The sequence below is a fragment of the Epinephelus fuscoguttatus genome, linkage group LG7 (assembly GCF_011397635.1).
Source record: "Epinephelus fuscoguttatus linkage group LG7, E.fuscoguttatus.final_Chr_v1".
Taxonomy (NCBI): Eukaryota; Metazoa; Chordata; class Actinopteri; order Perciformes; family Serranidae; genus Epinephelus; species Epinephelus fuscoguttatus.
In genome coordinates, this window is record NC_064758.1 from 352,951 (window position 1) to 366,512 (window position 13,562).

General features: G+C 41.8%; 1 long non-coding RNA gene across 1 annotated transcript; it reads left to right on the forward strand.

Moving 5' to 3' along the window:
* The first annotated feature begins 2,779 nt into the window (after nt 1-2,779).
* LOC125892071 (uncharacterized) lies at nt 2,780-13,171 on the forward strand. The gene is made up of 3 exons (XR_007449689.1): nt 2,780-2,854; nt 3,003-3,217; nt 13,057-13,171. It is a non-coding gene; the product is annotated as an uncharacterized LOC125892071 (long non-coding RNA).
* Nucleotides 13,172-13,562: the final 391 nt, after the last annotated feature.

A 13,562-nucleotide genomic window follows, 5' to 3' on the forward strand; every position in this document is an offset into this window, starting at 1 on the left:
TATATATATATATATATATATATGTAGAGAGAGAGAGAGAGAGAGACATGGAGAAAAAAAATAATGTAACCTTAAAGCAACCTGCAGTTCATAATTTGCAAATTTTAGCGACACAATTACACTCACACACACACACACACACACACTCCACTCCCTGTCCCCCCTCTCTCTCTCTCTCTCTCTCTGTCTCTCTTTCTCCCCCCTCTCCCCTCTCTCTCCCTTCTCTCCCTCTCTGCATGTCACTAACTCTGCCGTACTGCATGTCAGTAGTATACATACCAAATATTCATTGTGGGTGTATGTATGAGAGAGAAAGACAGGGAGAGAGAGAGAGAGAGAGAGAGAGAGAGAGAGAGAGAGAGAGAGAGAGACATGGAGAAAAAAAATAATGTAACCTTAGAGCAACCTGCAGCTCATAATTTGCAAATTTTAGCAACACAATAACACTCACACACACACACACAAACACTCCACTCCCTCTCCCCCTCTCTCTCTCTGTCTCTCTTTCTCCCCCCTCTCTCCTCTCTCTCCCTTCTCTCCCTCTCTGCTCGTCACTAACTGCCGTACTGCATATCAGTAACTCGGCCTCTTCTCCAGAGCCTTTGTGTTCCACTGTCTTGCAGGTTAACTTCTATCACAGCGGTGCCTGGATAGTGTGGTGTGTGTGGTTGTGTTGCTGCTGTGGTGTCAAATGCGTCCTGCTGATTCTGTTATCATTAGTCATTAGTCAAACTGAACTTGAAGTGCCTGTGCTGTCACCTAAGTACGTGGTCATTAATTAGCATAACAATGGCTTCACTCTGACAGACACAGGCCTGTGTGTGTTTGTGTGTGTGTGTTGTCTGATCATCGCACATGTCAAAGTTTCATTAGGTCACATGGCTTACGTCTGCAACTTGAGCTGGGGGACGACGGCGGGGGGCCGAGGTCCCTCCCAACGCTGCTTGCAGCTTTAATTATTAGGGACCGAGCCCTAAGGCAGAGGACTGCTCACAGAGCAGTCCTCGCCAAAGGCGAGGACCCTATTGTTTTTGGTGCGTTTATTATTATTAGGGACCGAGCCTAGAGGCAGAGGACTGCTCAAGTTTTTGTTTTTGCTGCGTGCGTTTATAAGTGACCGGGCCCAACAGTAGTGGACTACTCACAAAGAAGTCCTCGCCAAAGGCTATAGTTTTTGCCGCATTTTTTCTCACTGACCCGTCCTCGCCGAAGGCGAGGACACTATTGTTTTTGCTGTGTTTATTATTATTGTTATTATTATTATTCTTTATTCTTTATTCTTTCTTCCGCCGCCTCTGTGAACTGGAATTTGACCCCCTAAACATGCTCAAAAATTCACCAAAATTGGCACGCACATCAGAACTGGTGAAAAATTTTATAAAATGGTGACATTAACTCCTAAAGTGCCAAAATGGGCTCTCTAGCACCACCTAGGCACACAAAAATGGCCGCCACGGCCTGTAGGAACGTCGTAGAAACATGAAACCAAAAGTGGCGTGTTCGTCTCATCAAGACCTAAAAATCACGCGCTGACACCCCTGACCTAAATCCAACAGGAAGTGAGATATTTGCCCTTTCAAAGTAAGATTTTGCCTTAAAACTGCCTTTCCTAAAAAATCTTCTTCTCATACACCGCTTATCCAATCGACTTCAAACTTGCACAGATTACAGATCAACTCCTTCTAATCAAAAGTTGTGCGTAACTTTTTCATTACTCGCTTCGTTTGGATTTTATGGCCTCCATAAGGTGAGATGTCAGAAAAACGTCCTGACGATCTTCCAAAGCTGTCCCATAGGAAATGAATGGCAGCAGGGGGGAGAAAGAGACCAATCTTCGGGCTTTTTCTAGCATTTACAGCGTCTCCATACTTTGTGCTACAGACTCCATTCCAACTCTCAAATGTTGCCACAGGTCTCATCTATTGACTCATGTTTTCATCTTTTTCATATCTTTTATCGTTTTTGATCTGTGCCTCTCAAAGTACCATGAGCAAAAGTGGAGAAATTCTCACTTTACAATGGGTGTGTATTGCACGGAATGCTGTGAGCTAGAGTGGAGAGGGCTCTAAAAATCGTCTAAAACTTTTGTCTTTAACTTGCTGCCATGGCCACAATTTTCACTGTACAGACACAATTTATACCACAAAACGTAGGAAAATTTGTCCAGCTCACAGATATGTTGACATGGAATGTCTCACACGTACACATTTTTGCTGAGCGGCTCCAAAGCGAAGGGAGCGCCCATTATTTTTTCATTCACTCCCATGTAAAGTCTGACGAGAAATTTCTGGAAACAGCTTAGGTGCAACACATTTTAAACTCGCTCCCCTGACCACATTTTTGACTCGAGAAATATAAAATGCGACGCGTGCGTTCACGAGTGTGGCTGTCTCTCAAAATCACTTTATTTTCGTGCTTGGACCAACGGTTTGGGCATGCGAAGCATTTGTTCGAGGAGTTAAAACCCATTATAAACAGCCTTTGGTGAGCTGCTCTCCTTAGCTGTCTGTGTGTGCCACAGGTGCTGACCATAGGCTGTATAAAATAATGGACGTAGTCACCGTGACGTCATCCGTCCGTTTCTGAAGAGTGGATTTGAAGCTCAAAATACTCCGCTCTGGACGTCGCCATCTTGGCAGTGCCTGACTCCGCCCAACTCCCGGACAATCGAAAATGGGCAAAGAGGTGGGCCAAAGGAAGTCTGGTTGCCTAAACACGCCCACCTCGCTCAGCGCTGCTAAGTTAGCTAAGGCTAACAAGCTAGGGAAGCTACGATGCTAAGAAGCTACGCTACTTTGGCTAGCCCTGTGGTGTTGGCTGCTCCCTTGGTGCCAGCTCCCTCACGAAACTTGAGGTAAGTTGAGTTTAGCTGAAACTAACGTTATACAACAAACTTTGAAACAATGATTCAGCTGTTATATTAAAAAAAAAACGCTTCAACTTTTTTTTAAAATATATAACGCTAATAATTTATTACACTCATTTTACTTTCATATACACAGCGTGGATCATTGGTGACAGCTATGTCCGGCGTGGTGTCCAGAGAGCTGCAGAGACCTTGGGAAGTACCCTCAGCATGCCGGGCGTCCGTGTCTGCTGGTTTGGCTGGGGTGGACTGCAGTGGAGAGGCCTTCTCTCCTTCTTTTCCCACTCCCTGCGAGGAAGAGCAGCACCAGATGTCCTCATCATCCACTGTGGCGGCAGTGACATGGCGAAGGTCAGCAGTGTCAAGCTGGTCAGCATGATGAAGGAGGACCTGCACCAGCTTCACCCCCAGCATCCTGGCATTAAGATAATATTTCCTTCACTGGCCCAAAGGTGCAGGTGGGAGGCTGGTGGCAATCCAGCAAAGATTGATAAAGCCAGGAAATGTGTGTTATGGCTACATTTGTTCATAGTTTAAATGGTGCCATAATTGAACACCCTCACATCAGACACATTCATCTCACACCTAGGAGAAATTATATGTTTTTAAGTAAATTAGTTAATTGTCTTAAAGACCACCTCCAAGCATGTGAACTGCTTACTGTTGGCAGTGTCACTGCTTTTGAATTGGCCTTTCGGACACATTTTGTTAGGCCTGATCATAGCCCAGGCTGTCATGGCTAATGTTGAGTTTCTGATATTCATCTGTAACTTGTTTAAAATTTCAATAAATTCTATTTATATTTGCACTCCTTTTGTCTTTGTTACTGACTGAATGTTGTATTTCACAATCAAATCTGACTGTCAATTGAAAGGACAAACAAATCATATACTACAGACAAACATCAAGCATTAATGTTTAACATTGTCACTGACAAAAATTAAGCTGTCCATTTCTGTGTGGGCCTGATTATTTTAACTTTGTACTTGAAGATAACTAAGCACCTTACACCCAGCAGCAGAGCCTGAGAAGATTTTGGAGAGTAACCTTTGTTTGCTGCTCTGTTAGAAGTCTAGTTTTAACACAGAAGAATGTGACTGGATAAAAGGGCTCAAAGTGAAAAACAAAGAATTAGCTGGACACAATAGTTTTGAAGCCCCCAAGGAGGTATCACTTGTTCGCTATGTTGCCAACTCTGAGAGGGTCTTCCTCAGGCAAAGGTACTGTGACGTTTTTATAGTGAGGCAAGCAGAAAGATAATCAGCCAATTATGTGTTACTGGGTTTTTTTTTTAGCCTCACTATATAAGTCTCAATACCGAGCAATACCCACAGATCCTTCTCATATGTCACAATGTCACAAATAAATAATACCTCCTACGGGACTTAAAACTATTCAATGTGCAGATATTTCCTTGTTTTTCACAAAAGGAGAAGAGTTTCTCAGTGAAATTTCTTCATTTGTCTTAAAGAAATGTTCAAACTAAACCAGCACATAACATCAGCTTTTCATTTTCTTTTTTTTTACATTCTGCTAAGATAAATGCAAACTTGGGTAAATGTTAAGACATAAATGAAAACATTAAGATGCCATTAATAACTATTATATTTTGTTAAAGGTTTAAATCACCACTATATTTCCAATCATCACAGGAAACTGATGAAAGACAGCTTTCAGAAAAATTACTTTTACTCTAAAGTAAATTTTGTCTGATCCACTTTATATCACAAAAATCGAACCATTTCACAAACAGTTTAACAAAATTAAGTCAAAGCTTGCATTCATGAAAACATCCATTTTAAAATGTTACAAAAGTACACATGAAATAAATGAAAAGATTTATAACAGTAATTATAAAACCTATGGATTAGGACCCAGTGTCATAATTTGCAAAATCTTAATTTCTTGTGAAACAACCTCTTTACTGTGGAGTAAATATCACATTGGCCGAAGCGTTGTAACTTTCCTCAAGTGTCCTACATGAGAGAAAGATAATAGGTTAAAAACACAGGTAGAAAACATTGACTACAGCCTGTCTTGGTTAAAAGCCCACTCACCACCAAAATGATCTTATTGCTGAGTAAGTGGCTGTCATTCATAAAATAGTTTTGTGTTTAAGTTCTGTAGATATTCAACTTTATATTTGAATGTGATTTTAAATTTAACTGTACTATCAAGACAAGTGGAGTATGAATGTACAGTATGCAATTCATCCACATTAAAATAATTGTTGCTGTCAAAAGGAAACTGAACTGTTCTCAAAGCTCACTGCCACTGTGGAATCATGCTATGTTCAGCTGTCTCATTATGAGAATATTTTTTCCATTGGTTCTTCACAGACTATGTGTGGGGAAAAAGGTAGTAGTTCTCACTTTGATAAAGGGTCTTTGCATAAAAGGCACTAAAATGTTAAAGTTGGTAAATACATGCCATGTTCCTTGATTAATAAAATCTTCATTTGGCCTTTTGCATCAGGGGAACACTAAACTGCACTGGTGTGTCAGTAATTTCACCTTATCAGGAATAGTGCAGACAAGCTGTGCCCTAATCGAGGACTTAGTAATGTATGACAATTAGTAATTTATGTAATGCATTTAAATCTATTATGGGCAATAATTCATAATTTTAAACTAATAAGTTTCTTGACTCTTTGTGAGGTACTGTATAAAAAAAGGTGTCTTTATCCTGGAGTCAGTGCTGAAGTGATGACTCTCAAAGTGTTCACTGCACAGACGGGAAGTCTTGTTTGGAGTCCAGTTCTGTCTCCTCGTGTTGAGTGTCCACTGGTCCAGTCTGTCTGGGTCACCTAGAGGAAAACTTTACACAGACAAATAGATATTAAAAGTAATATATGTGTTAGCTACCTACTTTACAGACACCTTTACATGCAAACAATACAACTTAACTTACTTCAATGTTTAACAGATCATATTCAATTTATTTTAGCAAAACAAAAAGGTGGTGGCCATCACAGTCCTCATATTCTGTCCGTGCATTATCTATTGTTGTGTAAGCACAGGCCTATATCATACACTAATCTTAATATTTTATATGTGACAGTCAAATGTCACATTAATTTTTTTTTTCAATCACGTTACCCACCTTATTGTAATTTCACACAGTTCACCACTTTTTAATTTAAATACACAAGTATAGCCTTAATGTTACGTTAACGTTACACTGCTCATATGACAACGTTAACATTGCAACACGTTAGCTAACTAACGTGGTGGACCTTTATTTTCAAACCTCACACAGCCTCAGCCTTTTGTTCAAAATATTCTCCCCCTAAATGCCTAAATCCTAACACTTCTCTGTCAGGCTCTGACTTGATGCATCCCCGGACTGGCGTCTTGCTCGAAGGCTAACCATTAGCTGGCTGGTTAGCTAGTTAACGAGCTAAGCTTGTGTTGTATCGTATTGTCTGTGGCTCTGTAACTTGATGTGGATGTTGCCGCTGTGATACAGGTCGCATTTGAAAATGAGACCTCCGGTATCAACGTGATTTTACATGTATTAAATAAAGACTTAATAATATAATAATAAGCTGACAAGCTAGGTGGTGACCGCAAACACCGATACACGCTGCTGACAAGCTAGATGATGACCGCTAATGAGTGCTAACATATAAACATAAATAAAATAATAATAGAATTTCAGAATTTCACTTACCGAAAAACCTGGAGCACAGACTTCTTGGACGGTCTGTTGGTATAATTAGTCGAACAGCAAGCCATATTACTCCAATATCTGCCTGAAAAATTATCCGAAAGGCGCAAACACGGCTGAGAGTACAAGTTCAATGCCTTGAACATGGGCACGAATTGGCTGAGATGACGCCGAGCAGACGGCTGAGTCGAGGCTCAGCTCTGCAGCAGAGCCAGCGGCTAGTTAGCATGCTAGTTAGCCACCCGTGATGGTGTGACCTGTCAGTCAAAGTGACCACGCCCTTAATTATGCGCAATTTCAAACCTTAATAACATTTCATCGGAAGAGTTAGAAAAAAATTCACCCCCCCCAGAGTTGTCATGAAAGGGGAACTTAACTATAGAGACCAAAACCATTTTTTGTACCAGGCTGTAAACATGTTTATTTCTGCTCTAAAGTTGGGCATTTTAACATGGGGGTCTATGGGAATTGACTCACTTCCGGAGCCAGCCTCAAGTGGACAGTCAGTGAACTGCAGTTTTTGGCACTTCCGCATTGGTCTCACTCGTCTCCCCCGGAGGTTGGGGCTTGGTGCTGACAAGTCATTGTCGCCATGACAACGGCTGCACACACAGACACAGCCACACGGCTCTCTGTCTGTGTGTCTCACACAATCTTTAAAGGACAGATTACAGCAGCAGAAACTTCATTTGAAACAGCAAATACACATTATTAACCCCTACAGTGCCAAAATGGGCTCTCTAGCGCCACCTAGACGCACTAAAATGGCCACTACAGCCCGTAGGAATGTCGTATCAAGATCAAACCAAAACTGGTGTGTTTGACTTACAAATCACGCATTGACACCCATGACCTGATTCCAACAGGAAGTGAGCTATTTGCCCTTTCAAAGTAAGATTTCCCCTCAAACGTGCTCTTAAAAAAAAACACATCTCCTCCTACACTGTTTATTGTATGGGCTTTAAAGACGCATACCAGTTCAACTGCTGCTAAACAAATCTTCTGTATAATTAAAGCTGCAAGCAGCGTTTGGCGGGACCTCGCACTCGCGCCCGTTTCGGCCCCCAGCATATGTCGTCACTGTGAATTATTTAGAAACATCAAACATATTGCCACAAACATCAGAAAATCCTTACAGAGCTGAACGTTTTGATGTTTGAATGCTTTCTGTAGCTGTAGGTATGTACAAGTGATGTCACATTATGCAAATTAGATGGGCGAATTTCTTCCCATCAGATTCCTCTTCCTTCATTTTGAGGAAGACATGAAAAAAAAAACACAAAACAAAATAAATCTACTGTGTAAATGTGTTGAAAATGTTTTTTGACTGAGATTTATGAAATCCAATATGGCTGCCTGCTGGTGATGCCACAATATGCAAATTAGATGAGTTAATTTACTCCTATCACAAACTTTGGGTCATGATGAATAGTTTTCTCATTTACAGTATGCCTTTATCTGTCACCACTTTCAAGCCACAGCCTTTTGAAATGTTGAAATGAAAATGGAATATTTTCCTCAATTAACTCTGGCACCTAAAGGGTTAAAATGGAGATGCTGCCCCTGTCATGTCTGAATGTAAGATGTAGACACACGCACAGACATCATGTTTCTGTGAGTTTGTGTGTGACAGCGGTTGCCATGGTAATTAAGTAGGCGCACCTGGCAGAAGAGCAGAGAGAGACAGACACCTCTTTTAGTGGAGATTTAACTCCTCGAACAAGTTCTTCCCATTCCCAAACCGTTGGTCCAATCATGAAAATAATGTGATGATGAGAGAGATACAGAAGATCTGTTTAGTAGCAGTTGAGGTGGCATGTGTGCATCTTTAAAACTGATAAAACAAACGGTGTAGGAGGAGATGTGTTTTCTTGAGACCACGTTTGAGTAAATCTTACTTTGAAAGGTGAAATAGCTCACTTCCTGTTGGAATCAGGTCATGGGTGTCAATGATTTGTAAGTCAAACACACCAGTTTTGGTTTGATCTTGATACGACATTCCTATGGGCTGTAGTGGCCATTTTAGTGCGTCTAGGTGGCGCTAGAGAGCCCATTTTGGCACTGTAGGGGTTAATGATGTGTATTTGCTGTTTCAAATGAAGTTTCTGCTGCTGTAATCTGTCCTTTAAAGATTGTGAGACAGACAGCGAGCTGTGTGGCTGTGTGTGTGTGTGTGTGTGTGTGTGTGTGTGTGTGTGTGCAGCCGTTGTCATGGCGATTAATGACTTGTCAGCACCTGTGGCACACAGACAGCTAAGGAGAGCAGCTCACCAAAGACTGTTTATAATGGGTTTTAACTCCTCAAACAAGTCCTTCCCATACCCAAACCGTTGGTCCAATCAAGAAAATAAAGTGATTTTGAGAGACAGCCACTTCTCGTGAGCATGCGTGTCGCGTTTTATATTTCTACAGTCAAAAATGTGGTCAGAGGAGCGAGTTTAAAATGTGTTGCACCTAAGCTGTTTCCAGAAATTTCTCCTCTGAGTTTACATGGAGTGAATGAGAAAAAATCGGCGCCCTTAGCTTTGGAGCCACTCAGCAAAAATGTGTACGTGTGAGAGATTCTATGTCAACATATCTGCGAGCAGGACAAATTTTCCTACGTTTTGTGGTATAAATTGTGTCTGTACAGTGAAAATTGTGGCCATGGCAGCGAGTTAAAGACAAAAGTTTTAGACGATTTTTAGAGCCCTCTCACTCTAGCTCACAGCATTCCATGCAATACACACCCATTGTAAACTGAGAATTTCTCCACTTTTGCTCATGGTACTTTAAGAGGCACAGATCAAAACGGTAAAGATATGAAAAGATGAAAACATGAGTTAATAGATGAGACCTGTGGCAACATTTGAGAGTTGGAATGGAGTCTGTAGCACAAAGTATGGAGACGCTGTAAATGCTAGAAAAAGCCCGAAGATTGGTCTCTTTCTCCCCCCTGCTGCCATTCATTTCCTATGGGACAGCTTTTGAAGATCGTCAGGACGTTTTTCTGACATGTCACCTTATGGAGGCCACAAAATCCAAACGAAGCGAGTAATGAAAAAGTTACGCACAACTTTTGATTAGAAGGAGTTGATCTGTAATCTGTGCAAGTTTGAAGTCGATAGGATAAACGCTGTATGAGAAGATGATTTTTTTAGGAAAGGCAGTATTAAGGCAAAATCTTACTGTGAAAGGGCAAATACGTCACTTCCTGTTGGATTTAGGTCAGGGTGTCAGCACGTGATTTTTAGGTCTTGATGAGAGAACACGCCACTTTTGGTTTCATGTTTCTACGACGTTCCTACAGGCCGTGGCGGCCATTTTTGTGTGCCTAGGTGGCGCTAGAGAGCCCATTTTGGCACTTTGGGGTTAATGTCACCATTTTATAAAATTTTTCACGGTTCTGATGTGCGTGCCAATTTTGGTGAGTTTTTGAGCATGTTTAGGGGGTCAAATTCCAGTTCAAAGAGGCGGCGGAAGAAAGAATAATAAGAATAAAGAATAATAATAATAAACACAGCAAAAACAAGAGGGTCCTCGCCTTTGGCGAGGACTGCTCCTTGAGCAGTCCTCTGCCTCTAGGCTCGGTCCCTAATAATAATAATAAACACAGCAAAAACAATAGTGTCCTCGCCTTCGGCGAGGACTGGTCAGTGAGAAAAAATGCGGCAAAAACTATAGGGAGGGTCCTCGCCTTTGGCGAGGACTTCTTTGTGAGTAGTCCACTACTGTTGGGCCCGGTCACTTATAAACGCACTCAGCAAAAACAAGAGGGTCCTCGCCTTTGGCGAGGACTGCTCCTTGAGCAGTCCTCTGCCTCTAGGCTCGGTCCCTAACTATCTCTCTCATGATCACATTATTTTGATGATTGGACCAACGGTTTGGGAATGGGAAGAACTTGTTCGAGGAGTTAAATCTCCACTAAAAGATGTCTCTCTGTGTTCTGTCTGTCTGCCATGTGCGCTTACTTAATTAAAATGGCAACCGCTGTCACACACAAACTCACAGAAACATGGTGTCTGTGCGTGTCTACATCTTACATTCAGACATGACAGGGGCAGCATCTCCATTTTAACCCTTTAGGTGCCAGAGTTAATTGAGGAAAATATTCCATTTTCATTTCAACATTTCAAAAGGCTGTGGCTTGAAAGTGGTGACAGATAAAGGCATACTGTAAATGAGAAAACTATTCATCATGACCCAAAGAGTGTGATAGGAGTAAATTAACTCATCTAATTTGCATATTGTTACGTCACTAGGCAGTGGCCATATTGGATTTCATAAATCTCAGAAAATCAACATATTTACACAGTAAATTTCTTTTGTTCTGTGCTGTTTTTGTTGTCTGTTCCTCAAAATAAAGGAAGAGGACTCTGCTGGGAATGAATTGATTCATCTAATTTGCATAATGTGACATCACTTCTACATACCTACAGCTACAGAAAGCATTCAAACATCAAAACGTTCAGCTCTGTAAGGATTTTCTGATGTTTGTGGCAATATGTTTGATATTTCTAAATAATTCACAGTGACGGCATAAGCTGGGGCGGAACGGGCGCGAGTGCGAGGTCCCGCCAAACGCTGCTTGCAGCTTTAATTATTATTGTTTCTCCCGCCGCCACTTTGAACTGGAATTTGACCCCCTAAACATGCTCAAAAACTCACCAAAATTGGCATGCACATCAGAACCGGTGAAAAATTTTGTAAAATGATGACATTAACCCTTAAGTGCCAAAATGGGCTGTCTAGCGCCACCTAGGCACAAAAATGGCCGCCACGGCCTGTAGGAACATCGTAGAAACATGAAACCAAAAGTGGCGTGTTCGTCTCATCAAGACCTAAAAATCACGCGCTGACACTGACCTAAATCCAACAGGAAGTGACGTATGTTGCCCTTTCAAAGTAATATTTTGCCTTAAAACTGCCTTTCCTAAAAAATCTTCTTCTCATACACCGCTTATCCAATCGACTTCAAACTTGCACAGATTACAGATCAACTCCTTCTAATCAAAAGTTGTGCGTAACTTTTTCATTACTCGCTTCGTTTGGATTTTATGGCCTCCATAAGGTGACATGTCAGAAAAACGTCCTGATGATCTTCCAAAGCTGTCCCATAGGAAATGAATGGCAGCAGGGGGGAGAAAGAGACCAATCTTCGGGCTTTTTCTAGCATTTACAGCGTCTCCATACTTTGTGCTACAGACTCCATTCCAACTCTCAAATGTTGCCACAGGTCTCATCTATTCACTCATGTTTTCATCTTTTTCATATCTTTTATCGTTTTTGATCTGTGCCTCTCAAAGTATCATGAGCAAAAGTGGAGAAATTCTCACTTTACAATGGGTGTGTATTGCACGGAATGCTGTGAGCTAGAGTGGAGAGGGCTCTAAAAATCGTCTAAAACTTTTGTCTTTAACTCGCTGCCATGGCCACAATTTTCACTGTACAGACACAATTTATACCACAAAACGTAGGAAAATTTGTCCAGCTCACAGATATGTTGACATGGAATGTCTCACACGTACACATTTTTGCTGAGCGGCTCCAAAGCGAAGGGAGCGCCCATTATTTTTTCATTCACTCCCATGTAAAGTCTGACGAGAAATTTCTGGAAACAGCTTAGGTGCAACACATTTTAAACTCGCTCCCCTGACCACATTTTTGACTCGAGAAATATAAAATGCGACACGTGCGTTCACGAGAAGTGGCTGTCTCTCAAAATCACTTTATTTTCTTGCTTGGACCAACGGTTTGGGCATGCGAAGCATTTGTTCGAGGAGTTAAAACCCATTATAAACAGCCTTTGGTGAGCTGCTCTCCTTAGCTGTCTGTGTGTGCCACAGGTGCTGACCATAGGCTGTATAAAATAATGGACGTAGTCACCGTGACGTCATCCGTCCGTTTCTGAAGAGTGGATTTGAAGCTCAAAATACTCCGCTCTGGACGTCGCCATCTTGGCAGTGCCTGACTCCGCCCAACTCCCGGACAATCGAAAATGGGCAAAGAGGTGGGCCAAAGGAAGTCTGGTTGCCTAAACACGCCCACCTCGCTCAGCGCTGCTAAGTTAGCTAAGGCTAACAAGCTAGGCTAAGAAGCTACGATGCTAAGAAGCTACGCTACTTTGGCTAGCCCTGTGGTGTTGGCTGCTCCCTTGGTGCCAGCTCCCTCACGAAACTTGAGGTAAGTTGAGTTTAGCTGAAACTAACGTTATACAACAAACTTTGAAACAATGATTCAGCTGTTATCTTAAAAAAAACGCTTCAACTTTTTTATAAAAAATATATAACGCTAATAATTTATTACACTCATTTTACTTTCATATACACAGCGTGGATCATTGGTGACAGCTATGTCCGGCGTGGTGTCCAGAGAGCTGCAGAGACCTTGGGAAGTACCCTCAGCATGCCGGGCGTCCGTGTCTGCTGGTTTGGCTGGGGTGGACTGCAGTGGAGAGGCCTTCTCCTTCTTTTCCCACTCCCTGCAGGAAGAGCAGCACCAGATGTCCTCATCATCCACTGTGGCGGCAGTGACATGGGAAGGTCAGCAGTGTCAAGAAGCTGGTCAGCATGATGAAGGAGGACCTGCACCAGCTTCACCTCCAGCATCCTGGCATTAAGATAATATTTTCTTCACTGGCCCAAAGGTGCAGGTGGGAGGCTGGTGGCAATCCAGCAAAGATTGATAAAGCCAGGAAATGTGTGTTATGGCTACATTTGTTCATAGTTTAAATGGTGCCATAATTGAACACCCTCACATCAGACACATTCATCTCACACCTAGGAGAAATTATATGTTTTTAAGTAAATTAGTTAATTGTCTTAAAGACCACCTCCAAACGCAGTGAACTGCTTACTGTTGGCAGTGTCACTGCTTTTGAATTGGCCTTCGGACACATTTTGTTAGCCTGATCATAGCCCAGGCTGTCATGGCTAATGTTGAGTTTCTGATATTCATCTGTAACTTGTTTAAAATTTCAATAAATTCTATTTATATTTGCACTCCTTTTGTCTTTGTTACTGACTGAATGTTGTATTTCACAATCAAA